Source organism: Hylobates moloch, unplaced genomic scaffold (genome assembly GCF_009828535.3).
Source record: "Hylobates moloch isolate HMO894 unplaced genomic scaffold, HMol_V3 SCAFFOLD_11, whole genome shotgun sequence".
NCBI lineage: Eukaryota > Metazoa > Chordata > Mammalia > Primates > Hylobatidae > Hylobates > Hylobates moloch.
The window spans coordinates 55271088-55297962 of NW_026652286.1; the positions used below are offsets into that span (position 1 = coordinate 55271088).

The window sequence follows — 26875 nt, forward strand, 5'->3', positions numbered from 1 at the left end:
CCTACTCTCTTGTCTCTGCCCACGTCTCCAGCCTCATTCTTCATTCTAGTCTTTCTCCTCTTGCTCTGTCTCTAACTTCCTTTCAAATCCTCAGGTTCACCACTCTTCCCTTTGAACTTTGAACATGAAGTTCCCTCTGCCAGAAACCTTTGTCCCACTATAAGCATCTCCCACTGCCATCCTGAATTACTACTTCCGCTTACCCTCCAAGTCTCTTGAAGTGTCACTTCCTATAGGAAACCTTTCCAGCTAACCCCAGACAAGGGGAAAGTACCATGTCAGGCACTCCTACCCAACCCTTTTGGAAATGGCATTCATCACACTTGCAATTATTTATTAAGTATATCCCCTATTAGAATATAAGCTCCATGAGGTCAGGGGAAGCATTTGTTTTCACTAATGTATCCACAGTGCTTAACACATGGTAGCTGCTCAATCAATATAAATTGTCAGAATTATAGGTTGGGGCCAGATTATAGAGGGCTATAACATCAGTAAACCAAAGAGCAAGGATCATTATCCCTTTGCAAATAAGTAAACCGAAACAGAAGGAAAAGAATAGTTATTTAAGGTCACAGAGACAGCAGTGATGAGGCCAAATCTAACACTATATTTAGCCCATTTCTCCTCCCTAGGACAATAAAAGAAACTTTGGTGAGTAAGGAAGTATTTCAGAAGAAGAAAATTAGGAATGAGAAGATGGTGCATAAAAGGTCTAAGAGGACAGCTTCTGAATCTGCCTGTCACACTAGTTGCCTCCAGATGGATAGCAGTTAGACTTTCCACACCTAGAGGAGCACTGCTGTTACATAAACAAATATAGCCACTATCACACTCTTCCGGTTAAGAGAAGAGTATAAAATAACAAACTTCTTTCCTGCACAAAGGAGAAGAAACAACCAGGTTGGGTGGGGAACTGTTGTCTTCCAAGTATCTTCAAAAAACCAAATGGGCAGTTTGGCCACCTGGATTGCTCCTCAGCAATCGACAGGGAACAGGAAGAAAGGGGGGAAAAGACCAGCCTTCCCACCACCAGCTGCAGCAAGGATAAGGAAAAAAAAAATGTATTATATAAGGCAAGCCATTTGAAGACTACTCATTCCTTCGGAATTATGAGAACATTTCATGTAGAGCATTTAAAAACCTTGCTAACCCATAGGCAGGTGCCAGTGAAAGGAAAGGTGGCACGAGCCCAACTGCAGCATTTCATTGTTCACATGCTGCTGGGGCTAAATTATGTCTGTCACAGGAACTACAAACCAGACCAGGGGTCAGGCTCATTGCTGCTCATCCTGCCAAGCACAGACTGTAAGAAAAAGAAAATGCAAAGAAATTCTCTTCAAAGAGGATTCTGCAAAAATATTCACATAGTCTACATCCACCCAGGAGTTCCTAGGTGAAGTGGAGGAGGACCAGGGAGGGTGTTCTAAGATTGGAGAGAAAGAGATGTGATATGCTGGTGATAAGGGAGGGATTTTAAAACAAAAAGGAAAAATGTAAACTGCAGATGGAGAGACAGGGAAATAGAATTTCAAGAGATGTGGGTGGGGTGGGGTGGGGTGGGGGGAAGAAAGGAAAGTACAGGAGAGAAGGATAGGGTGTCCAGAAGAGGAGAGAGTCATCAACAGAGAGACGTAGAGGCAAAGGCTGACTGTTAATCTTTTCCCAAATCCAAAAGCTGCTCATTGGCATCCCAATAAATCACTCCACTACAAAGCCCATACAATGGACTGTCCTTTGCATTCAGCATCAAGCAGCATTTAAGGAAATATCACACAGCTACAACTCTGGAGACCTAAGGATCTGAATTTAAAATGAACAAAATTGGCTTAGCAGCAGAAGACAGCCAGTAAAGAGTTTCCCCCATGTCTGACTCAGCTAGGAAAAGGTTTAGCATTCTAGAGTTAAGCAAATACTCTGGTATTTCTCCTTCTTTTGACATTCCGAGAGGGGGTGTGGTTGACCCCAGGTCCATTCATTTCCAAGGTTGTAGATCTCTCAGCTAAGACTGGCCCCATCTGTTGTGAAGCCAGCCAGCTGTTTATCTCAAAGTAACATATTTATTGCCCTAATCATCCCTACAACTCTTACAAGAGCATCATATAAGTCAGAATGCTTTCTGTCCTGTTAAATGTCAGTTCGTTTAAAAAAACAACAATAACAAAACAACTACTGTGCTCCTTGGTTACCCTGACCAAAATCAGTCTTCCATGGGCACCTTTCAGTAATGGCAAATGAAGGTTAACAGCGCTTCTAACTTTCCCTTTCTCTAATGTGTTAAAATGAACCCCTCTTCCCTAATCGATCTCTTCAAACCGTTATTTGTGAGTAGTGACTATGCCTCAAGAAACAGCAGCTCATTATGGTACCACTGTCAGTGGCAAAGAGCCTATGCAATGTAATTTAAAACACACAAGCACAAATCTATCGGCTCCACTTCCAAACAATCTTGAATTCAGCAGTCGGAGAACGGAAAACATTTAACAAAACGCTGCTTCCAGCAGCCTCAAAGAACCTTCGCCAGACACGTGAAATGTTTCTGACTGGCACGGAGTGCACCATTAAAGGACACTGTCACCTCAAATCAGCAGAAAAGGCGAGACAAACGACATAGACATACACACATAAAATAAAGCCCCACAAAACTTAAGCACATTCATCTTAAAAATTAATAACTAGTGCTCGTCCAAGCGACATACAAATGTTCTAAAGTAGTGCGACCACATTAAATCACTGTCTCCATTTCTCCCCACGCATCACCCCTTCCCACTCAAACCTCAGCTCTCGGGCCGTGTGTGACAGGACTGCAGTCCCCCACCTCTGCCTTCCTCAGATTTTCCAAGAGCACTCCCCAGCATCCTTCCCAGCCCAGCCCCCTCTCTCCGCCTCAAAAAGGTTGAGAGGAGTTGCGACTAGGGAATTGGCAGGCACCCGTACTCTGGCGGGGGAAGGTTGCTGGAGTTGTTCTTTGCAGTGACCCAAATGGCACAGAGCTTTTCCCCTTAGCAGCGCCTGCGAGCCTCTCCCCAATCCCCCCCACCTCCCCACCGCTCACAGCTTCCCAAAAGAAAGCCTTGAGAACTAAGCGGGAGGAATAACTTGGTAGAAGCATTTGAAGAAATCACTTCAACTCACCTGGTTTGGGATTTTTCTCCCTACCCCAGGCATAAACAGAAATGGATGTGCGAATGAGTCACGCACGCAAGGGAAGGTCTGCGATGTCCTGAGTCCAAGAGCTGGAGTCAGTCCCTGCCCTGGTGCTGCTGCTACTCTTAGCTCAGCTGGAGCAAGCGGCAATCGCAAGCCCAGCAGCAGCAGGGGGTGGAGAGACCGTAGCACAATGAATGCAGTGGGGCTTTTGGAATGACATCATCCCTCTGTCCAAACGTCCCCAATAGCCATGCTCGGGAGCGGTGCTTTCTGGGAACTGTAGTCTTCTTGCGTACTGGAGGGATACCGAGGCAACCGTCGGAACTACAATGCCCAAAAGGCTCCAAGTCGGACGCGCCCAGAGTGAAGGAGCAAAGGGGACTCGGCCGCCATGTTAGGAGTACTGGGACGATTCTGCGGAGCCGGGCAGAGGTTTTAGGGGTGCGCGGAAGTCAAGTGATGGTTCAGTGGGGACGGTGAGGTGGAGGACTACCTGGTCGGATAGCCGCGGGCACGAACCTGGGAACCAGAGGGTGGAGGCCGTGCTGGGGACTGATGTACGGCGGGACTGACTGGAAGCGGCATCCAGAGGCCCAGTGAGCCTCGGTCTCAGCTCCTGAAGGGGTTGCATGGGGCCCTACGCTTCCTTCTCCGTTTTTTAGCTAAGAGATTGAGAGAGTCTGTTTACTTTTGGGCCTGGAGTATAATTTAGATCGGTTAACAGTACAGTTGAGAGAGTTGGTGTCTTTTGTTGAGGTGCGAGGACCCTAGGCGGCGACCCTCGCCTTTATTCGGGGAAGCCCACTTCCACCCGCAGAGTTGGGGTAGTCCTCCGAAATGCGTTTTTGTTTTACCGTTTGTTTTCCAACCCCCCTTCACTCTCCCCAAGGCTTCAGATTCCCTGATTTTTCATACAGGAATGATTAACAAAGGCGTCCGAAGAAATCGTTGTTGAAAGGTGGCCAAGCTGGAAAGAAACGTTGCTTTGGCCCTGCAAGTAAGAAGAGAGAAGGAACAGCCTGAAGGAGTAACACTAAATTCAAAATGACACTTTTTTACCAACCAGCGAAAGCAGATGTTCAAAGGGGATATTGGCCAGGTGCAGTCGCTCATGCCTTTAATCCCAGCACTTTGGGGGCAGAGGCGGGGAGATAGCATGATTCTAGGAGTTCAACCCCAGCCTGGGCAACATACGGAGACCCCGTACCGTCTCTACAAAAACATTAAACAAAAAAATTAGCTGGGCATGGTGGCGTACCCCTGTAGTTGCAGCTACACTAGAGGCTGAGGTGGGAGGATCGCTTGAGCCCGGGAGGTTGAGGCTGCAGTGAGCCTCGATCCTACCACTGTGCTCCAGCCTGGGCGACAGAGCGAGCCTGTGTCTCAGAAAAGGGGGGAGAGGTGGGGTATTATTGATGATTGGCCTTCTGACGTCTGGCAGTAGGTTCCGGAGTAACATCGGTCATGGATAAATTTTTTTTTTAACGAAGTGACTGAAACCAAAGTTAATTGTCTTTTGAGTGATTTTGCACAGTATCTCAAAACGAACTGTACTTTTTTTGTTGTGTCACTGAAACAATGCTGTGTGTTCTTTTTCAGAGTCTGTCACACTAAGATGAGAAATGTCGTTTCTTCCTGAAGGTGTCTGATGTGTAAAAATACTGATATACTTTGTGCTGTTTCCTCCCTTCCCTTTTGCACATTATTCTGAAACAAAATTAACCAGTTATTTTGCGTCATTGAAGGTATGCACTTCCCCTCTATGTTAGGAGCGAATAAAATTAAAAATAGATCCTCATAGCAAAGAAAGGCTAGATAGAATGATTAAAAATGACCTAAACATGTTAGAAACAGTCTCTCAGATGTATGCAGATGGTAATTACAAAAACACTTTTTCGAAAAATGATCTTATGTGTCATGTTTCTGGGAACAAGTCAAGATCAATGAGTTTGATTTTTAAGCAGAAGTAGTTATGTGTTGGTGTCATCCCTGAATACAACAATGAAAAAGGCTCAAAGTTTTTGTTATTCAGAAACTTCTCTAAGTAATGGTGGTAAGTACAGGAAAAGGAACAATGTCTACCATTTTCTTTCTAACCTTCGATTTAACTATTGTAATGTTGTAAGCTTAACAGAGATTTACACTTAGGCTTAATTTCAAGCTCTTCAATTATTTTTCACGGTTGGTGTTTCAGGTGTATTCTCATGTAAACTTATCATGAGTCTTGTTCATTTTATAATATATTTCTTTATGTAAGCCATAGCCTTGTCAGTTTGAGTTATATGGAAGACAAATTGCAGGGAAAAAGAGCAACACATTACTCAGAAACCTTTTGTGTGAGCTGGGCATAGTAGTGCATGCCTGTAGGCTTAGCTACTTGGGAGGCTGAGGCAGGAGGATCACTTGATCCCATTAGTTTGAGGCTGCAGTGAGCTATGATTGTGTCACTGTACTCCAATCTGGGCAACAGTGAGACTATGTCTGTTTTTAAAAAAGAAAGAAAGCTTGTGTTTGAAAAGTGATACCTGTAAAATATGGTGATTTCTATAATTTGTCATGTGTTTGGGTAGTTTGAAGTTTTTCTATCCTTATATCTAATGGACATCTGACCATAAAGATGGAAAAATCCTGCAGTCTTTATAAATTTTATTTATAAAATTAATATTTGAGGAGTTGGGGAGGCCAGCTTCTGAAAAAATAACGTCAGTGTCCCAGAGAAACACTGCTGGTTAGGAAAACATTGTTAAAGTGGAATTAGGAATATCTAGAGGAGTTAAAGCTTTTCATCTCTCAAAAAAGAATTGGGGCCTGGCGCAGTGGCTGACACCTGTAATCCTAGCACTTTGGGAGGCCGAGATGGCCACATCACTTGGGGCCAGGAGTTCAAGACCAGCCTGGCCAACATGGCGAAACCCCGTGTCCAAGAAATAGAAAAGTTAGCCAGGTGTGGTGGCGTGCGCCTGTAATACCAGCTACTAGGGTGGCTGAGGCAGGAGAATCGCTTGAACTGGGGAGGTGGGGGTGGCAGTGAGCAGAGACTGAGCCACTGTACTCCAGCCTGGGCAACACAGCAAGACCCTATCTCAAAAAAATAATAAAGAGAATTAGGACATTGATTTGTATTAAAATTATAGGTAGCTCATTTAAGAGTATGAAGCCAATTGCTGTTAGAGCAAGGGTTTTTTTCAATAGAGGTGTCAGGATAACCTATAGAGCTCTAAAAGTATATGGCTATTATCTTCCCATCCCTGTTGAAATCTCCAGGGTTAGAACCAAGTATTGTGTTTTTAAAACTATAGGTGAGTCTACAAGAATTGGGTGGAGTAGTCCCCTACATCCTGTATTTGTATTTTTGCAGTAAGTCACACAATAACAAAAGCTTTGAGAAAGATTTTAGGTTTATTGCTAATTATACCCGTGAATGAATTCTGAAAATGTGTAGATAAGGAATTTACCTGTGAACTGTTTACACATGGCAATTGTGGGAGGGAGAGGGGAGTTAGAGGAGATGAGATCAGTTTTAGCCTTAAGAGGACCAACCGGGCCAGGCACGGTGGCTCATGCCTGTAATCCCAGCACTTTGGGGCCGAGCTGAGGCAGGTGGATCACAAGGTCAGCAGTTCGAGACCAGCCTGACCAACATGGTGAAACCCCGTCTCTACTAAAAATACAAAAAATTAACTGGGCGTGGTGGCGGGCGCCTGTAATCCCAGCAACTTGGGAGGCTGAGGCAGGAGAATTCGCTTGAAACTGGAAGGCGGAGGTCGCAGTGATCCGAGATTGCGCGAATGCACTCTAGCCTAGGCAATAAGAGCAAAACTCCCGTTTTAAAAAAAAAAAAAAAAAGGACCAACCATGATATACTGACGAACCTGTATATTTCTTAGAATGAGGGTTTAGCCTAATATTAAGAAAGTCTAATGTTAAGAGACACCTAGTAAGAGCTCAATGCTGTGGTAAAATTATGATAGTTATGCAGAAACTTAAAAGCTGAAGTGTCTAGAGACAATATATTGTTTAGAATTTTCTGAAAATAAAAATTTTCTTGCCCCAAGTCTTGAATTTTTAAGTTATTGATGTTAATATTTATGATATTTGAACAAATGATATTATAATAGAATATCTTTTAGGTCACAGAGACCCCTTTTTAGAGCTGAAAAATCTTACAAATTCCTTAGCCCATGTTTTACAGATAAGGAAATGGGCATGCACACAGTGAAATTAAAAATTGCCAGTGGTCACACTGTACATTGATGGCAAAAGGCAGGGCAGAATTAGAATCCAATTATCTTACCTGTTCAGTGTCTTTAATGCTACAGAAGCTCACCACTGTTTCTCTTTACTCTTTAAACAGTGGATTTTTTTTTGTCATGATACTCTAGGATTTTGATTTCTTGTATAATGCAGTTCAACACTTGTTTAATTTTAATGTTGGACTCTCAATTTTTAAGACAGTAGTACACATGAAATATGCTTTATATTTTATGTTTCAACAAGAAAATACACATTTTCCTTTTAATAGAGGAGCTTACGTTCCTAATTTAAATGATTATGAGCTTCAGATACTTCAGGGTGGTATTAATAAACTTTGCTTTTCCGAATGGTTTCAGATAAGCATTTAGCATTCAAAGCTTCTTTACAGCTTAGGAAGTGGTCTGGTTAAGTGACTTGAGTTCATACAGGAATATATCGGTATGTGCCTAATTCCCATCAAGTGTACCATTATATAATCAATCTTGCTAACAGATCTAACAGATTACTTTTTTTTTTTTTTTTTTGAGACAGAGCCTTGCTCTGTTGCCCAGGCTGGAGTGCAGTGGCACAATCTCGACTAACTGTAACCTCCGCCTCCCAGGTTCAAGCAATTCTTCTGCCTCAGCCTCCCAAGTAGCTGGGACTATAGGCAGACACTACCGCACCCGGCTAATTTTTGTATTTTTAGTAGAGACAGGGTTTCACCATGTTGGCCAGGCTGGTCTGGAACTCTTGACCTCAAGTGATCTGCCTGCCTCTGCCTCCCAAAGTGCTGGGATTACAGGAGTGAGCCACTATGCCTGTCCTCTAGGGAAAATCTTTAATTCATTCTGGACAATGAGAAAACTTTTATTTTTACTTTTAATTAACAATACTCAGGAAAATAAAAAGTGTGCTTTTTAGTCTTAGTAACCCAACTTGAGTTTGAAACGAATTTACATAATTTTAGCTGCTTAATATGCTGCTGAAGATAAATGCAATAAATATCCCAAGGTCAGGATTTGAAATCCAAATGTTCATAGTAGTGATTAACAGGAAAAGAGAGTCCTCTATTACTTTATTTCTCAATTTTTTTACAGGTTTGGATAATTAAGGGAGCACTAGAAAACTTTTTTTTTTTTTTGAGATGGAGTCTGTTGCCTAGGCTGGAGTACAGTGGTACGATCTCGACTCACTGCAATCTCCGCCTCCTGGGTTCAAGTGATTCTCTTGCCTCAGCCTCCTGACTGGCTGGGATTACAGGCACGTGCCACCATGCCCAGCTAAGTTTTGTATTTTTATTAGAGACGGGTTTCATCATGTTGGTCAGGCTGGTCTCAAACTCCTGACCTCGTGATCCACCCGCCTCAGCCTCCCAAAGTGCTGGGATTACAGGTGTGAGCCACCTTGCCCAGCCAAAAACATTTCTTTGCAAGGATAAATATATGAAGATGAACTTACCAAGTGTAAATATGTTCATGAATATAGCCACTTAAGGAAATTCAAACATGCAGAGATGTTCAGCTGTATGCAGTTATGTATTCATGTATTCATGAAGCCTTATTTGATGTAGAATCTGAGGGTGCTGCCTATACATAAACTTGCTTAAAGGTTAAAGCTTTTTTTTTTTTTTTGAGACGGAGTCTTTCTCTGTCCCCCAGGCTGGAGTGCGGTGGCGCGATCTCAGCTCACCGCAACCTCCACCTCCTGGATTCACGACATTCTCCTGCCTCAGCCTCCCAAGTAGCTGGGACCACAGGCGCCCACCAACACGCCCGGCTAATTTTTTTGTATTTTTTAGTAGAGACGGGGTTTCACCGTGTTAGCCAGGATGGTCTCGATCTCCTGACCTCGTGATCCACCCGCCTCGGCCTCCCAAAGTGCTGGGATTACAGGCTTGAGCCACCGCGCCCGGCCAGGTTAAAGCTTTTAAGGAATGTTCAAAGTCACCTTCTTACACCTAACTCCTGATTTCAGGAATATAACACATAGGTGCTTATCAAACTGAATACCTTGGAGACGAGCTGCTCCAGCACCAGAAGATAAAATTCAGTAACTGTAATCCTTGAGATACCTAAGTGATACATTTTTTTTAAGACTAAGCCAAAATAGAACAGCTTTCCTCCCCTACCCTCTCCGACCAAACTTTTAGCCATTTTCTTTCTTTCTTTCTTTCTTTCTTTCTTTCTTTCTTTCTTTCTTTATTTATTTATTTATTTATTTATTTATTTATTTGAGATGGGGTCTAGCCATGTGGAGTGCATTGGCTATTCACAAGCATGATCATAGCAAATGACAGCCACAGACTCCTGGGTTCAAGCGATCCTACCTCAGCCACTGAAGTAACTAGGACTACAGTCGTATACTGGGGCTTCTAGCCATTTATATGGTATTAAGTGACAGCTTCTATAGTTACTTAGTACTTGTCCCTGTAAAACTGCACAGTGTGTATTCTCTAGGCTCAATTATTAGCATATTCTGCCACTTCCTTGTGAATGTTTTGTATTTTATGTAGGAAAACCAGGAAAACTTAAGTTTTTAAATATCCTGAAATAAAACAACTGAAGAATTTTGTTTTTGCCTTTAAGTGGTAATGTATAAAAGTATGCTATTGCAGAGATACAGAGTGCTTTCATTGCAATTAAAATACTGCAGCTAACTAGCATGTTCCATATGTGTAATCTAAATGACATACTGGTCAGGTGCTATTTCTATGGAATACTAACAGTAGTATGGTACATTTATGCAGTCTCAACAGTTTAAAGTGTTATTTTGGTGATAAACTGTTTACATTTATTTGTTTTTACATTTGGCAGTCTAAATGCAAGAGTCTCCATTTCAGCTGTTTACTCTGTATATCTTTAATGTTGGGCATTATGCCTCTTTCTTGAGTTTCATTCCTATGACTGTTCTATTTTCAGTATTCATGTTTATGTGTCTTTCTAAAATTGTTTTGCTTCTGTTTCTTGCTGCTCTTGAGACAATTTATGGGCAAATTTTGTTATTTTTCAACTGGCAGTGCATTTCCCTGTGAAGAGTTGCTGGATTGTCTCATTTTCCAGATAAACTGAATTAATGTAGTAGTGAGGAGAAGCCGGATTTCAGAGGTTTGAGAAGTGAACAAATGGGAATGAGAAAAGAAGTAGGTACTTAAACTTTTAAGAAGTTTGGCTCTGAAAAAGGCAAGAAATAGTGGGTTGGAGAGGGCAGGATTGTAAGGATTTAAGACAGGAGAAGAGGCATAAGCATATTTAAATTTTCCCTACTTAGGGGCCAAAATCATACTGTACCTCAGTCTGATAACTTTTTAAAGGAATTCAAGGACACAAAATTCTGCCCTGTCCTGAAATCCAGCCAGGAGGAAGGGAGAAGAGTTCTGAAGTACTTTTGTAATTCTCTTCTACATAATAATTGATTTTTGTTTGATTGTTTTTCTTTCCTATAGCTCCTGTTTGCCAGGCTTTTCATAGCTGCCTATTTAACCAAACTTGTACTCCCAAGAATAGTGCATATTTATGATTCTTAATTCCAAAAACACATGGCAATGATAATGTCTCAGCTTCTTTTGAGAAATTAACTTGGTTCTGAAAAATGGCGTTTGCTTTTCACACCTGTGTCATTAATACTTCCTTGCCAAACCTAACTAGGATCCTCACCACCACTGTTAGAGAAAACTGATGCTCAGTTGAACCAGAATGTTAAATGTGAACAGGATTTGTCTGTGTTGTTGCCCAGCTATGTTTATCAATACACATTACCTGGAGGAAGAGAAATCTGAGATGATTGATTTGATTACTTACATGAAGATGGTTTAATTGTATAAATACAGAAAAATGCACAAGGAAAGAAACTGACACCTTAAGGCAACAAAGCCCTCCATAAAAAGTAACCGAATTCTGACAGTTATGAACTAACGTCCATTACCTGAAGTCCTCCTCAATCCATTACCCAATAACATAAATAATTCAAATTCAGTAAATAAGCTGCTTTATGTCTTGAGAGATTTAACTGGCAGAATAAATGGAAAGAAGTCAGTAAAAAGGAAACAGTTGAACAAGCATGATGTCTCACACCAATAACCCCAGCACTTTGGGAGGCCGAGGCAGGTGAATCACTTGAGGTCAGAAGTTCAAGACCAACTTGGCCAACATGGTGAAAACCCATCTCTACTAAAAATGCAAAACTTAGCTGGGCTTGATGGCAGGTGCTTGTAATCCCAGCTACTCAGGAGGCTGAGGCAGGAGAATCACTTAAAACCCAGGAGGCAGAGGCACTGAGCCGAGATCGTGCCATTGTACCCCATCCTGGGCAGCAGGACGAGGCTCCATCTCAGGGGAAAAAAAAGAAAAAAAGCCGAGCATGGTGGCATGTGCCTGTAGTCTTAGCTACGCAGGAGGCTGAGGCAGGAGGATCACTTGAGCCCAAGAGTCGTAGGTTGCAGTGAGCTATGATGGTGCCATTGTGTTCCAGCCTGGGTAAGAGTAAGGCCCTGTTTCAGTAAAAAGAAGGGAATAACCAAGACAGGTAGGGATTCAGTATCATAAAAGTCAAAAGAAGTTGTTTATTACTAGAGCCTGGCACTGTAACCTGGTATGTCCAAATGTGATTTAATTTGCTCTCATGAGATGTGCACCAGAAGGAATAACCTGAGGCATTTCAAAGAAAAAACAAAATGTGACCTGCTAGTTTTGTTGCTCTGCCACAAGTTAACACATTTTGAACTTAGGTGCAGAGTCCCATACATCCAGTGTGACTCCCCAAATCTCAAAAATTTAGGCTAAAACCTAATTTTGTGTCTAAGCCAGTGCCTGCCTGTTCCTGCTGAATATAAAACTTTGGGTCCAGCAATCTGTCACTGGAGGGAGGGAGAGATATGAAAATAATGTTTAATGGTAATTGTTTATTGTCATGGGCCCATATTATACCCAGATTTAGAGAGCTATTTGACACACCTGTAACCTAATGTTAATTTTAGCTTAATATCTGCTCAGTCAGGTAAGAGATGCAACTTCATACAGGTCCATTTAATGTGCCTAGACATAAGTAGAAACAAAAGCTATGTATAGTCCCTTGTTGTTTGAGATAACACTAAACTTTTAGAGAATAGCTTGGTACTGTGGTAGATAGAGTTCACTTAAAATGCATTTAACAATTTACAAATAATTGGAAAGTAATTCATTCATCTTAGAACCCTGGTAGGGACATGCTATTAAAATATTTGTGTACTAGTTAAAGTCAAAATAGAAATACAGCCTATCACAGTATTTATACTACTATACATTATGATTAATAAAGCCACCTAAGGTCGTTACTCCATGATCATGGGAAGTTGTTAGTCATTAAGAGTTTGGGTTTAGCAACAAAAATCTTGCGTTTGAATCTAAGCACATTACATGATTTTAAGCATGTTCATCATTCGGGGATTAAATAAAAAAGAATTAAGGAAATAGATGAAAAATGCTTAATAAGTACCCAAAAGGTAGTATGGTGTAGCAACTTAAAATGTAGACTTCAGAGCCAGTCACCTAGGATTAAAATGACACTTCGGCCAATCACTGTTGACTATAAGCAAGTTATTTAACTCTGCCTTAGTTTTGTCTGTGAAGTAGGGGTAAAATCTTCCTCGCTAGGTTGCTGTAAGAATTAAATGGATATATTAAGTACTATCACATGTGAGATCACTCTGAGGCCAAAAAAAATGTTTTTAACTAGAATTCACTGAAAATACATCTATTAAAAAAATTCTTTATTATGAGAAGTATGATTTTCTGTACCTTAGATGTTATAAAGCAATGTCCCCTCAGTTTTAACTTTACCAAAATACCTATCTTAGTAAATAATACTATATATACCAAATATTGCATATGCGTATATAAACTTCAACTGTCTACTTCTATCACTGACAGTTTAAAAATTGAGATAAGGTATTACCTGAGTAATATAACCATTTTCTATTTATTTAGAGACAGTCTCACTCTCACCCAGGCTGGAGTGCAATGGCTACACTGCAACCTCTGCCTCCTGGGTTCAGGCAATTCCCCCACCCCACCATCCCGAGTAGCTGGGACTGTAGGCATGTGCCACTACACCTGGCTAATTTTTGTATTTTTGATAGAGACGGGGTTTCACTATGTTGGCCAGGCTGGTCTCGAACTCCTAACCTAGTGGTGTGCCCGCCTCTGCCCCCCAAAGTGCTGGGATTACAGACGTGAGCCATCGCACCCAGCCAATATAACCATTTTCAAGATTTGATAGGCAAATACCTGAAGTAAGTACAAGCACTGTGGCCCATTTAAAGAGTGTTAGAACTGTAAAAAGTCCAAAGGCATAGCTAAGAATTGCTTTAGGGTCAGTTGTGGATTCTAAATTCTTGATCTGATAGTTAGCAACTATGTCTACTTTGGGAAATTTAGGTTTTGAAGCCGTCCATATCTTTAAAAGGAGGTAAGATTTAAGAGAGCACCAAATACAAGGTTTTCTGTAATATTAGTTCTGTAGCATGGTCTGCAAACTACCAACATCAGAATCTCCTGGGATATATGCTAAATGCAGATTTTGATTTCCCAACCAGAATATACTGCTTAAAAATCTGAGGGTTCGGCCGGGCGCGGTGGCTCACGCTTGTAATCCCAGCACTTTGGGAGGCCGAGGCGGGCGGATCATGAGGTCAGGAGATCGAGACCACGGTGAAACCCCGTCTCTACTAAAAATACAAAAAAAATTAGCCGGGCGTGGTGGCGGGCGCCTGTAGTCCCAGCTACTCGGAGAGGCTGAGGCAGGAGAATGGCGTGAACCCGGGAGGCGGAGCTTGCAGTGAGCCGAGATTGCACCACTGCACTCCAGCCTGGACGACAGAGGGAGACTCCGTCTCAAAAAAAAAAAAAAAAAAAAATCTGAGGGTTCTAGGTATCTGCATTTCTTTCTATACAATGTATGTATTAGGGTTCCCTGGAGGGACAGAACTAATAAGAGATAAATATATATACACACATACATATTTATTAAGTTTATTAAGTACTAACTTACACGATCACAAGGTCCCACAGTAGGCTGTCTGTAAGCTTGAGAAGAGAGAGCCAGTCTGAGTCTGAAAACTGAAGAACTTGGGAGTCCAATGTTTGAGGGCAGGAAGCAACCAGCATGGAAGAAAGATGGAAGCTGGGAGGCTAAGCCAGTCTCTCCTCTTCACGTCTTTCTGCCTGCTTATATTCTATCCATGCTGGTAGCTGATTAGATTGTGCCCACCAGATTGAGGGTGGGTCGGCCTTCCCCAGCCCACTGACTCAAATGTTAATCTCCTTTGGCAACACCCTTACAGGCAAACCCAGGATCAATATTTTGCATCCTTCAATCAAGTTGACATTTAGTATTAATCATCACAATGTATGATTTTTAAAGTCTGCATTTTTAATAAGCTACTAGTTTATTTTTCCACCTAATTCAATTCCTAATTTTATTTGAAAGCACCAAGGTAAATAGTTCTAAATCACTCTTATTTAAATTGTGCTCCAGTACCCCTTATTGCTGCAATTCCAAGACAGAGATGCCAAATTTTTTTTTCAGTGTTGTTTTTTTTTTCTTTTTTCTTTTTTGAGATGGAGTCTCGCTCTGTCCCCGAGGCTGGAGTGCAGTGGCCCGATCTCGGCTGGCTGCATGCTCCGCCTCCCGGGCTCACGCCATTCTCCTGCCTCAGCCTCTGGAGTAGCTGGGACTACAGGCGGCCGCCACCACGCCTGGAGAATTTTTTGTATATTTAGTGGAGACGGGGTTTCACTGTGTTAGCCAGGATGGTCTCGATCTCCTGACTTCATGATCCACCCGCCATGGCCTCCCAAAGTGCTGGGATTACAGGCGTGAGCCACCGCACCCGGCCTGCCAAAATTTTTAATGTTTGCATGTACATAGTTATTCAACAAAGAGGCCAGGTGTGATGGCTCACGCCTATAATGCCAACACTTCGGGAGGCCAATGTGGGAGGGTTGCCTGAGCCCAGGAGTTAGAGACCAGCCTGGGCAAAATTGTGAGAGCCTGTCTCTTAAAAATACGTATTTTGGGGAGCCAGGTGTGGCACCTCACGCCTGTAATCCCGGCACTCTGGGAGGCTGAGGTGAGTCGATTGCTTGAGCTCAGGAGTTCGAAATCAGCCTGGGCAACATGGCGAAACCCTGTCTCTACCAAAAATACAAAAAAAAAAAGTAGAGGCATCGTGGTGTGTGCCTGTGGTCCTGGCTACTGGGAAGTCTGAAGTGGAAGGATCGCTTGAGCCTAGGAGGTGGAGGTTGGAGTAAGCCAAGATCACACCACTGCATTCCAGCCTTGGTGTCAGAGTTAGACCCTGTCTCAAAAATATATTTTAAAATGGTTTTAAAATGATATTCAGTAAAGAATATAGTCCAGCCACATGAGCAAGTATTGCTTATATAGAAAGATGTATAATAAAGTTCTTTTGGGGAAATAAACTATGATCCATTCTATGTTTCATCTAAATCAGGGGCAGCCAATCTTCTGGCTTCCTTGGGACACATTGGAAGAATTGTCTTGCGCCACACATAAAATACACTAACACTAATGATAGCTGATGAGTTTTTAAAAAGAATCACAAAAGCAATGTTTTAGCAAAGTTTATGAATTTGTGTTGAGCTGCATTCAAAGCTGTCCTGGGCCGAAGTGTGGAAAAAGCTTGATCTAAAGCATTTGATTTTTTTAGAAAAGTTTTTGAATGGCCAGGCGTGGTGGCTCACACCTGTAATCCCAGCACTTTGGGAGGCCGAGGCAGGCGGATCACGAGATCAGGAGATAGAGACCATCCTGGCCAACATGGTGAAACTCCATCTCTAGTAAAATACAAAAACAGCCAGGCATGGTGACACGCGCTTGTAGTCCCAGCTACTCGTGAGGCTGAGACAGGGGAATCGCCTCAGAGGCAGAGGTTGCAGTGAGCCAAGATCGCGCCGCTGTACTCCAGCCTGGTGACAGAGCAAGACTGTCTCAAAAAAAAAAAAAGGGGGGGAAGCTTTTGAATAAGAAGCAACTCTACAGTACTCTATTATAGACAACCAAAGTATTACTATTTGGGGGGCACAATTTCAACCAACTTTAAATTATTCTGTAAGTATGCGTTGAGTAAATATGAAGTATAAGGCCCCTAGAGGTACAGATGGCTATGGCCGTCTAAACCATTTTACTTTTAACTTTTTTAGTGTCATGGACCTCTTTGTCAATCTAGTGAAGTCTGTGGACCGCCTTTTTTTAAAAAAAAAAGCCTTTAAACATATAAAGTACAGTACATTGAATTACAAAAGGATCCAAGAATATTGAAATAGTTACCAAAAAAATATTTGATATAGAAATATATGTGGTTTATTAATGAATAAGATCTAGCAGTGGCCCTACTATAATTTCAACACAGTAGTGCGGTGAACATAAATATTTCAACTTATCTGCAACAATTGTAATGTGATATGGAAATATCAGTTTAATTGTGACAGTCACATTACTACTGTGATTGGTTGGCTCTGTTTACATTTTATTAGAAGTTATTGAAAATAGATGCCGGGCATGGTGGCTCATGCCTGTAATCCTAGCACTTTGGGAGGCCAAAGTGGGCAGATCATTTGAGCCCACGAGTTCGAGACCAGCCTGGCCAACATGACGAAACCCTGTCTCTACTAAAAATAAAAAAAATTAGCCTGGCATGGTGGCCTGCCTGTAGTCCCAGCTACTCACAAGGCTGAGGCAGGAAAATCACTTGAACCAGGGAGGCGAAGATTGCTGTGAGCCGAGATCACTCCACTGCACTCCAGCCTGGGCAACAGAGCCCAACCCTGTCTCAAAAGAGAGATGTAATGGACCCCTTTAATTCATCTATAAACTCCTAATTAAGAACGCTGGTTAAAATTTTTTAACAGTCTTCTTCACTGTTGTATCCAAAGCCTGATTGAAATCTGTAGACACCTAAGCAGTGAAAAATTTGTGATGCCTTACCCTATATAATTTAAAATCAAAATATTTACACTATAAGGTGAATTTAGGAAGATCTCATTTTTCTCATGGTGAAGACTAAGATACTTTTTCAAAATTACTAAATTTTCATTTGTTTCATCAGGGATGAGGTTGGGGGAGGATGTAGCTCCTTTATTAATATCTGAATGTATAGGTTTTAATATCCAAGCTTGACTATATCCATTACACTTGGTACACAACAAATGAATGAACATTTTCATGCCTGTAATCCTAGCACTTTGAGAAGTCAAGGCAGGAGGATTGCTTAAGCCCAGGAGCTTGTGACCAGCCTGGACAACATAGGGAGACCTTATCTCGACAATAAATTTAAAAATTAGCTGGTTGTGGTGGCACATGCCGGTAGTCCTTGCTACTGGGGAGGCTAAGGTGAGAGGATCACTTGAGCCCAAGAGGTTGAGGCTGCAGTGAGCCATGATCATGCCACTGCACTCCAACTTGGGCTACAGAGCAAGACCTTGTCTCTCAACTAAAAATAAAAAATAAAAAAAATTCACGATGCTCCCCAAAAGCTGATGATAACATCTAAGAAGCAACTTGATTTTACCTTCTAACTCTCCCTCCCTTTTAGTACTGCTGCAAAATGACTGGCTCATAAACCACTAAGCTGCCTTGGCAGCCACATGTTATTGTTACCAGTAGGTAATATGCTATTTTCTTCTGCTTGGCACATAAGCAGTAGGCATGAAATAATTGCTTAATGGATAAATAAGTTGTTAAATTATAAAACTCTGATGGATTGCTTAGTCCTTTAACAATTTACACCCCCCTCCCACTTATCCAATTCTTTTGTGACAGATTTTGCACTAGCAAAGTGATGTGTTTCAGACAATCAAGGAAATATAACATTTCTTGATGAAATCCTACCTCGCCTCAATAGGAAATTGAATTGGAGTCCTCGATTCTCAGTACATCAGAACTAGTGTGTTAAAGGATAAGGAGAGGACCATAGTATTGGAGAATAAAACATTATGTATTGTTGGTTGAGCTTTATGTCATCATGTAGTTAATGCTATGACCATAAAGCCATTACTGTTAACACTTAAGTTTATCTTCTGAAAGAAGCCTATGAAATATCTCCAGAAAGACTAGGGGATTTTTTTCTGTTTGTTTGTTTGAGATAGAGTTTGCTCTGTTGCTCAGGCTGGAGTGCAGTGGTGCGATCTCGGCTCACTGCAACCTCTGCCTCCCAGGTTCAAGTGATTCTCCTGCCTCAGCCTCCGGAGTAGCCAGGACTATGCACTGCGCCACCACACCCAGCTAATTTTGTACTTTTGGTTCAGACAGGGTTTCCCCATGTTGGCCAGGCTGGTCTTGAACTCCTGGCCTCAAGTGATCCGCCCACCTCGGCCCAAAGTGCTGGCCACTGCGCCCAGTCAGACTCGTTTTTTAGTGAAATAAATTGTTTTCCTTTAGGACCTTATTCTTTATGATAACAGATTCCAAGAATATGCAGTCTTGTCAATGGCTGTTTCATCCTCAGTTTCTTTAAAAATAAAATACAATTAGAACATTTTTAGATATGCTATATCTATCCAATCTATTTTCCTGTCATCCAGTAAGGTTTTCTATCATCAGCACAGGTCTATGAAAGGACAGTAAAGGGTCTCCTGTTACATACCCTAGCACTAATGTTTGTAATAGAATGTTAAGATAAGTTGTTTCCATGTAATTGGACTACATTCAGTCTTTCTCTACCCTTTGTCCTCTATTTACTCACCCGTGTGTGTCCTACTAATTATATTGACTGTACATGACCAGCAAGTTGTAAGTTCTTTTAAAAGCAGGAGCTCAACCATATTTGTATTCACATTTCCTTCTGCTTAAAACAGGGCTTTTGTTTCTTCAGCAAATATTCATTCGGTATCCACTAGGTGTCAGATAATATACAAGGTAGGTTCTAGGGATTCCAAGATAAATAAACACAGACATGCCAATATGAGTCTGACAGTTTTGGCAGGGAGAGGTGGAAAATAGATCTGCAAGCCAAAAAAGCTACAGTAGAATAATATAAATATTGTAATGGCAATAAAATACCAGAACTATTAATTCTACATTTAGTAATCATTCAGCATCAATTAAATGGGTAAAATGGATATATTGGCATGAATGACATATAACTGAAAAAACACTAAGAACTGTATAAAAATTGAATTAGACTTATGAGTAATATTAGTAGGAAGGGGAGAGAATATTTGATTCCACGTATGCTATCAAGCAGGATGCTTTCTCAGCACAGCCCTGGAAGTAAAATCTGTAACCTTTGAAAACAATCACATTTTTATTCTTATGCAGTCTTTTCTTTTTTAAATGTATTTATTGTTTTGGCTCCAGTCCCTGTATGTTAAAATTTTAGTGTCAGTGTTAATTCTCACTTATCTTCCCCAGACCTTACTCCCTAATTTTCTCATTTTCATTTGCCCCAATAAGTACCAACCTTACCTTGAGTAGAATAGTGGATTTATCAGCTTACAAGGACTAAAAAGTCGTCATTTCCAAAAACATCTGTCCAATAAGTCTGCCTCAGTGACTACATTTCTAGCATTACAATGTCATTCTTAGTACACTGATTTGATCTTTACAAATTACATAAATGTATAAAATTGTCACATGTACCCCAAATTATATACATCTATTATGTATGTATCAATAAAAAATAATTTTGTATGCTTTTTCTCCTGTTAAAAAGAATTCTTTTCTTTTCTTTTCTTTTTGAGACAGGGCCTGGCTCTGTCACCCAGGCTAGAGTGCAGTGGTGCAATCTTGGCTCACTGCAGCCCCCGCCTCCCAGGCTGAAGTGATCCTCCCACCTCAGCCTCCTGAGTAGTTGGGACTACAGATGCGTACCACCATGCCTGGCTAAGTTTTTGTAGTGACAGGGTTTTGCCATGTTGCCCAGGCTGGTCTCAAACTCCACAGCTCCAGCAGTCTTCCTGCCTTGGCTTCCCAAAGCGCTGGGATTACAGGTGTGAGCCACCACACCCTGCTGATTGTTTAGAAGACCAGTATTGCCTTGTGATTGCCTCTGGGCAGGAAAACTAAGGGGCATCAGTAGACTATGCAATTACTTTCTTCCTCTTTTAAAAAAGTCTTGTTAATTTTTAAATTTACGTATTTTGGTATACAATTCTATGAGTTTTGACAAATGCAAAGAATCATATAACCACCACCATAATCGAGATACAAAACAATTCTGTCACCTCAAAAAAAATCCTCTTGAGCTGTCTCATAATTATTGTGATTAAAAATGGTTATTTTTCAAAAAGTAACGTTTGGGCCAGTGCTCCTGGAGTGCACCAGTAGTCCCAGCTACTAGGGAGGCTGAGGCAGGAGAATTGCTTGAACCTGGGAGGTGGAGGTTGCAATCAGCCGAGATCACACCACTGCACTCCACCCTGTGAGTGGGCTACAGAGTGACACTCTGTCTAAAACAAAAACAAAAACAAAAAAACACTTTAAATGTTTCATATAGTTATTCCTTATTCAAAAAAGTATGCTTTTTTGGGTTAAGACAGTGCCATTTCAAATAGCCTTGTAGAAATATAAGCAAGGAAATGCTAAATTATACCATTATTGATCATTAGTACCTTAGCTTGTAGTTTAAACTGTTGAGGAGAATTAGGACTCCACCTGGCATTGTGGCATAAGCCAATAGTCCCAGCTACCCAGGAGGCTGAGGCCTGGGCTCAGTAGTTCAAGACCAGACTGAGCACATAGTGAGATCTTGTCTCAAAAAATAAAAGAAAGAAAAAGAATTAGGACTCAGAAAAGGTAAAGGGTGTGTGTGTTTGATTAGATAGAGGATGGGATTGAAGGCTTAAGGAGGAGATTAGGGCCTGAGATGGAACAATGCGCATGGAAGGATAGATATGGGTAGTGTGTTCTGAGTAATATAAGAGACCTAGATTCTCAAAGATAGAGGGCACCAAAGAAAGTGATGAGTCCTGTAGAGGGGTGACCTTTATGTAAAAAATGATCTAACTTAATCGGGAGCTTCAGACCTGGAATTCTGTACTGAACTTATACAGAATAAGTAAGTTACTCTTCAAAAGTCACTTCCCCAGCCGGGAGTAGTGGCTCATGGCTGTAATCCCAGCACTTTGGAAGGCTGAGGCGGGTGGATCACCTGAAGTCAGAGTTCAAAACGAGCCTGACCAACATGGTGAAACCCCGTCTCTACTAAAAATAAAAAAAATCAGCCAGGCATGGTGGTGGGTGCCTGTAATCCCAGCTACTTGGGAGGCTGAGGCAGGAGAATCGCTTGAACCCAGGAGGCAGAGGTCGCAGTGAGCCGAGATGGTGCCATTGCACTCCAGCCTGGGTGACAAGTGCAAAAACTCCGTCTAAAGAAAAAAAAAAAAAGTCACTCCCCCTTTCTGGGCCTCAATTTCATAATCTGTAAAATAGTAACGTTGGACTGAGTATATACCAAGGTCCATTTCTGAGTTCTCCAGCTAGAAGCAAAACCCTTGTGTTTATGTGTTAGTTTTTTTCCCCTAAGCTTTTGTCCTCTAGTTTTAACTAGAGAGACACATTTAGGATATCAATAACCGAATTCTAGCAAGCATTATGATCTCTTCACATTTCATGTAGTTTGATGTCAGAAGCTGCATAGCAAAGTTAAGCCTGATCTGAATTGGCTTCAAGTAGATAGAGCTGTATGACCCTCAGTCTTCTCATGTATAGAATGACTTACATACTCTAAACTTCCTTGTAGTTTTCATAATTCATGAGTATGAAACCTGTGAAAACTTACCAGTGTTTTTTCTATTCATACGTCCTTTGAGTCTGCAGCTGCTGTTCTGATTTGATTTTTTTGTTGTTTATTTTTATTAGCCACTATTCATTCCATACCTTTTATATGTCTAAACGTTTGATATTTAACCTACGTTATTTAAGCGCTTTTGTACTGCTGCTGTACTTTATAGGTGCGTAGATATGGTAAAATCACACCATGCCTCCTGCTCTGACTCTGGATAACATATTCCTACAGCAGGATCTCATTTCAATAAAAATTAAAAGAAACACTAGAGAGAGGAAGAAGGGGAGAAGATAAATGTGGCTTTAAATTGATAAGTGAAAGGCAAGGAACTAACATTTGAGGATATACTATGTATTAGACACTTTATAACATGGATCTTCTTTAGATCATTGAGATAAGCATGTAGAAAGACATCACAAAGGGAGTCTGCTTGTATTGATAGCAAGAAGAAAAAAATGACTTTATGCCATAAATCACTGGAATTATTCAGAATTTTTGTTTTGCATGTTATCCTCCATTATGAGGACAAAGACAGCATAATGTCTCTATGTAGTAAGTGTTTGATGAATGTTTATTGAATAAGTAGGGATTTTTATCATGCGTATAGTAGTGTTTCTTAATGTTTTGGATCCATGGACTTATCAAAATTTTATAAAAGCTGTGGCTACATCCAGGATGTTACCTCCCTCCCCTGCCACATATAAAAGGAAACAGCCAAGTCCCTCCCCTCACTCTAACCATTCCCACATCTATATTTGTGTAAAACCCATGATTTTAAACTGTTTGCAGCCGCTATGTAATCCATTCACATGACCCAAGAACTCAGCCCTGGAAACATCCCTGGGTATCCAGGCAGACTAAAAGCATAGTTCCATTAATTTATAGTGCTATATGGTTCTGCCATGCTTTATTGGTCCTTTATAGACTTGAGAAAATCACACCATGCCTCCTGACCATTAACAAATGGTCATGTTCAGTCTTCCTTTTTATGAGTGGAAATTCCATCCAATTTGCTTTTAGGTTCATTAATGTGTACTACAACCAAAAGATCAGCATTATATACTTTATCTTTTTTAGTTTTTTGAAGTACAAATTATGTGATTTTACAGATAAATTTTTTCATGGGTAGCATATGTCTGGCTTTCTAGGTGGAATGATTCCTATTTCTTTTTGTACCTCTCCCCATTCAGAAACTCACTTTGAGGCCAAACGTGGTTGCTCAGGCCTGTAATCCCAGCACTTCGGGAGGCCGAGGCAGGTGGATCACCTGAGGTCAGGAGTTGGAGACCAGCCTGGCCAACATGACGAAACCCCGTCTCTACTAAAACTACAAAAATTAGCCTGGCATGGTGGCACACACCTGTAATTCTAGCTGCTCGGGAGGCTGAAGCACGAGAATCACTTGAACCTGGGAGGCAGAGGTTGCAGTGAGCCGAGGTTGCAGTGAATCAAGATCACACCGCTGCACTCCAGCCTGGGCAATAGAGTGAGACTCCGTCTCAAGAAGAAGAAAAAGAAAAAAAACTCACTTTGAGCTCTGCTAGACCATTGTCCTTGTATGTGAAATTTTATCTGGATAGAAGAAGATGAGGAAAAAAAATTTTCTTGTCTTTTAGTGGAGGAGAATGACATGTAAAACAAGTATTCTTAAAAAATTCCAAATATGGTATGAGAACTACCCCATAAAGTTGTGAAGGTCAAATTGGTGAAAGGAAAACTAAGTGCTGTGTAAATTACAAAGTTTTCAAAGTATCCACCTGGTCCGTACCTTGCTATAGAATTTTTTCTTTTTTTTTTTTTTTTTGAGACGGAGTCTCGCTCTCTCGCCCAAGCTGGAGTGCAGTGGCGCAAGCTCCACTTACTCCAAGCTCCGCCTCCTGGGTTCACGCCATTCTCCTGCCTCAGCCTCCCAAGTAGCTGGGATTACAGGTGCCCACCACCACGCCCAGCTAATTTTTTTTTTTTTTTTGTATTTTTAGTATAGATGGGGTTTCCCCGTGTTAGCCAGGATGGTCTTGATCTCCTGACCTCGTGAACTGCTCACCTCGGCCTCCCAAAGTGCTGGGATTACAGGCGTGAGCCACCACACCCAGCCTACCTTGCTGTAGAATCTTTAGGCCTAATATAGTCTAGCCAGAACAGCTATTTGGATGCTTGCCTAATCTTCAATAATGGTTTCCCTTTTATACATGACTGCAAAACTGACTCTCACCTAGGTTTGTGATGTTGGAAACTCCAGTTGTTTACTATTATTATTAAAGCGGGAAACAGGGAGTTCATTGATCAAATGGATTGTTGTTTTGAGTACTTACTACACACCAGGGGCTCTTAAATTTTTACATAAACTTTCTGGATGGAGAGTGATAGAATCTCCATTGTTCACTTGCCACAAGCCACACCATTTGTAGCTAACATTTGAATGCTTACTATGAGCAAAGGCACTGTTCCAAGGGCATTACATGCACATCACTCATATTTCTCATTTAATCTTTATAACAACTCCTTAAAATACTGTTAATATTCTTGTTCCCTAATTTGTCAATAAGAAAACTGAAATTTAGAGATTATACAATTTGCCCAGCACTATTGGAAAGCTAGGACTTTGAACCCTGGCTGATTTGACTCCAAAGTCTGCACTCTATTCCAATAGACTGCCAGTGCCTCCAGAATTAATTAGCATTAATCTTTTCTGTTGTTTATGATCTAAGTATGGCTGTCCATGGCAGGGAGTCAATGAGGGAGGCATTAATGGGGAATCACTGGACCACTTCTGAGAGATGTGGTGCCCTCCCTCACAAACAGGTTTCCTGTGGTGAAATCAGGTTGGAAGGATAAGAGAGGCTGAAGAAGGTGGAGGTGGTGTGGTTGGGCCTGTTTAGGAGCTGATTACATCTGAGCCTGTGGCCCTTTTTCCTGCCAGCTGACTCAGAGCTGGCAGATGGGCCAAAGTCCAGGCAGGTTGATTTCATGGGCTGTATACTTCAAAGGATCTGATTCCTGGTGCTACTAAGCACATTGCTTTTCGGAAGGCACAGTCTTGTGGGGGAGGGAACAGGATGGTCTCTGTGAGGTGTTTGTGAAAGCCCTAGGCAATGTTTGCTCTAATACAAATATATACAGCTTGTTTTGAGTTTGGCAATAAAACACAGAGCCAGCCCTAAGCAGGGCTGAAAATTGAGTATTTAAACCTTAAGTATTCTGCAATACAACAGCAGTTAAGTATATGGGTCCTGGAGTCAGATAGAACTGACTTCACCACTCAGCTGTAGATAAATTACTAGACCTCAGTTTTCTTGTTCGTGAAATGGGGATTTTAGTTATAGAGTACCTACTTCATATGGTTGTCATGAGGATTAAACAAAAACATATACCACAGTACCTGAGATGTAGTAAACACTCTTGAAACACTAGTCATTATTCATTTTTTAAATTTTTCCTTCAAATACTTTCCTATCCAATAGTCATTATTCATTGAAAACTTCTATTTTATAAGAGGATCTCAGCACTTAAACAAAATAAATTGATTCATCATGTTTTCGCTTAACAGACATTCAAAAGGCATTTATTATTGTGTTGGGTAGACGGATGGAGAAAATAGCAATAATTTGTGTCGAACACCTAAAATGAGCCAAACTTTTTTAAAAATATTGTCTCATTTTATGTTCACAACAGCTCTATGAAGTATTTTCCTATGTTATAGATGAGATTATGGGCCAAGAGAGGATTAGCAACATGCCTAAGATCATATAGTCAGCACTGTCTAATTCTGAAGCCTATGAATAAGGTAGCATTTATCCCCACGGAACCATGGTATTCAGCAGGCAGGCAGACACATAAACAAGTACAGCTGGCCCATCTATCCTCAGGGTCTGCATCCATGGATTCAACCAAAAATGGATTAAAAATATTGGGGAAAAAACAAATAATAAAACAATTAAAAAATACAAATTTTAAAATATAGTATAACAACTACTTACATAGCTTTTACATTGTATTAGGTATTATAAGTAATGTAGAGATGATTTAAAGTATACAAGAGAGTCTGGACACAGTGGCTTATGCCTGTAATCCGAGCTTTTTTGGAGGCCAAGGTGGGTGGATCCCTTGAGCCCAGGAGTTTGAGACCAGCCTGAGCAACAAGACAAAACCCTGACTCTACAAAAAAATACAAAAATTAGCCAGGTGTGTTGGTGTGTGCCTGTGGTCCCAGCTACTTGGAAGAGTGAGGTGGGAGAATCACTTGAGCCTCAGAGATCGAGGCTGCGGTGAGCTGTAATCACGCCACTGCACTCCAGCCTGGGTGACAGAGTAAGACCCTGTCTCAAAAATAATAATAATAATAAAGTATACAAGAGGATGTCATATGTTATATGCAAATAGTATACTTTTTTTTTTTTTTTTTGAGACAGTCTCTCGCTCTGTTGCCCAGGCTGGAGTAGAGTGGTGCTATCATAGCTGACTGTAATCTCAAACTCTTTCCTGAACTTGAGTGATCCTCCTGCTTCAGCCTCCCAAGTAGCTGAGACTACAGGCATGTGCCATCAAATCCAGCTAATTTTTAATTTTTAATTTTTTTTTGTAGAGATGGGGTCTCACTGTGGTGCCCAGGCTGTTATGCCATTTCATATAAGGGACTTGAACATCTGCAGAATTTGGTACCTAAAAGTAGGAGAGGGGAGTCCTGGAACCAATTCCCCGCAGTTATGGAGG

The 26875-nt window shown here is 41.2% G+C and overlaps 1 protein-coding gene and 1 long non-coding RNA gene across 3 annotated transcripts in view; one reads left to right on the forward strand and one right to left on the reverse strand.

Moving 5' to 3' along the window:
- RAB30 (RAB30, member RAS oncogene family) overlaps positions 1–3342 on the reverse strand; it is a 97128-nt gene extending 93786 nt beyond the window's left edge. Inside the window, exon 1 of the mRNA XM_032167036.2 lies at positions 3136–3342. The gene's annotated coding sequence lies outside the window, so the exon portion shown is untranslated. The remainder of the gene's footprint in view (positions 1–3135) is intronic.
- Positions 3343–3454: 112 nt separating this feature from the next.
- Positions 3455–24609, forward strand: LOC116476759 (uncharacterized). Of its 2 annotated transcripts, none has more exons than XR_009215628.1 (3): positions 3455–3591; positions 4068–4895; positions 23356–24609. It is a non-coding gene; the product is annotated as an uncharacterized LOC116476759 (long non-coding RNA). The 2 variants fall into 2 exon arrangements; XR_009215627.1 differs by lacking the exon at positions 23356–24609 and having other exon boundaries at positions 4068–4249; positions 4750–14132.
- The last annotated feature ends 2266 nt before the right edge of the window (positions 24610–26875 follow it).